This window comes from Silene latifolia, chromosome X, assembly GCF_048544455.1.
Source record: "Silene latifolia isolate original U9 population chromosome X, ASM4854445v1, whole genome shotgun sequence".
Lineage (NCBI taxonomy): Eukaryota > Viridiplantae > Streptophyta > Magnoliopsida > Caryophyllales > Caryophyllaceae > Silene > Silene latifolia.
The window spans coordinates 123,732,704-123,734,736 of NC_133537.1; the positions used below are offsets into that span (position 1 = coordinate 123,732,704).

A 2,033-nucleotide genomic window follows, 5' to 3' on the forward strand; every position below is an offset into this window, starting at 1 on the left:
TATTAGTTGTGTCTTTCTTTGCCTTGGGGAAGTAAAACTCCTCAAGGTTTGTTCTAATTATTTCAAGTTGTTTGATATTTTGCATGTCTAGAAGATCACAAGGTAACTTGTTACCCATTGATCACGAAATTGAAAGAACTTTGAAAAACAATAGAAGACTTGCTAGAGGAACTTTGAGAGGTATTGGTGAGGTTGTAGATATTCAACCAAACACTATTGAGTTCGTCAACCTTTTTGCAAGAGAAGGTGAGGAGAACCCAACACAAAATCCAACACAAAATCAACCCACAATGCCTAAATTTTCATCACATTCCGTACCAACTGAGGAGAACCTACCCAATGGTACTCCCACACCACAACACTTAACCAGAAACGTCATTGCAAAATCCGCATTTATCCAATTAGTCGAAAGAAGCAAATTTGGGGGGATGCCTAGTGAAGACCCTCATTCTCACATGGAGACTTTTTGTGACTATTGTGATGCGATTTCACAAACCGGTGTAACTTAAGACCAAATTCGATGGGTCTTATTCCCTTTTTCTCTAATTGGCACCGCAAAATAATGGTTGAAAGGCCTTGATAAGGCTACTCTCGGAATTGACACTTGGAAGAAATTGGCTCTAGCTTTCTACAAAAAGTTCTACCCACCGGAAAAGACTAACATGCTAAGAGCTCAAATTACGGGTTTTAAGCAAAGAGATGAAGAATCATTGTATGAAGCTTGGGAGCGGTTCAAGGGAATTTGTCGCTCATCTCCTCATCATGGACTTAGCAAGTGGTTCTTGGTACAAAAAATTTGGAATGGTCTTTATGAATACTTAAGAAACATTCTTAACATGGGATCAAATGGTATGTTCACCGAAGTTGACGATAATCAAACTTGGAACAAGATTGAGGAAATGGCGGTCCATAATTCGCAATATAGTAGACCTCGCAAGGCTTCTAGAGGAGGAAAGCATGAAATGTACTCTATTACTCAATTGGGTGCTCAACTTAGTGCTCACATTGATACCATCAATTTGAAGTTCGAAAAAGCTATGGCTAGAATTGAAGAAGCCTCAAAATCACCAAAGCAACATGTTAATGCCATGACGGCATCTTCATCAATCCCAAGTGGGATATGTGAGAATTGTGGAACTTTGGGACATGACCAAAGTTAATATAGGGGAACAAATGAACAAGTGAATGCTTTTCAAGCATACAAGAGTGGTACCCCTTATTCCAATTATTACAATGAAAACACCAAATTCCACCCAAATCTCTCATACAAAAGCTAAAATGTTCAAAACCCTCAACCAACATAAACCCCACCTCCCATGAGAAACCAAAATCAAAGACCCTTTTACAACCAAAACCATGGTTACTAAAACCAAACTCCATACAATCAACAAAATGACCAAGGTTTTGATGTTCAAAAAGCGGTCCTCCAAATGCAAAAGAATCAACAAGAGTTTTTCACTCAAATGCAAAAGGATAGTCAAGCAAAGGATATCACCATCAACAACATCCTAGCCCACACCAAAATATTGGAAACCCAATTGACTCAACTTAGCATCTTCAAGTTCTCAAAGACAAAAGGGGTAATTACCGCCTCAAAGTAATCCCCAAGGACATGAAACGGTTAGTGCCATCCACTTGAGGAGTGGTACGAGATATGAAGGACCAAAGAAGCAAGTTGTGGAAGCTAGTGACAAAGAAGAAGTTGTGCAAAACTCCAAAGATGGAGAACCAACAAAGGAAGAATTTTCCAAGAAAAGTGAAGACAAGGCCAAGGGGAAGGAACCCATTGTGATTAGACTTCCCTTTCCAAGTCGTTAAGCTAAGCCCAAATTTGAAGACCAACTTGGAAAATTTATGGAAATTGTGAAGAATTTGGAAGTCTCGATTCCTTTCACGGAATTAATCAATCATGTGCCGGCCTATGCGAAGTACATGAAGGACATCCTTACGAAAAAGAAGTTCATCCGGAAGCTTGAAACTATCGCCTTCACTAAGGTGAGTAGTGCAATCCTTCAAGGGAGTTCACCTCAGAA

The 2,033-nt window shown here is 39.5% G+C and overlaps 1 non-coding gene across 1 annotated transcript; it reads right to left on the reverse strand.

Moving 5' to 3' along the window:
- Positions 1-662: 662 nt before the first annotated feature.
- On the reverse strand, positions 663-769 carry LOC141624489 (small nucleolar RNA R71). The gene has a single exon (XR_012534296.1). It is a non-coding gene; the product is annotated as a small nucleolar RNA R71 (small nucleolar RNA).
- Positions 770-2,033: the final 1,264 nt, after the last annotated feature.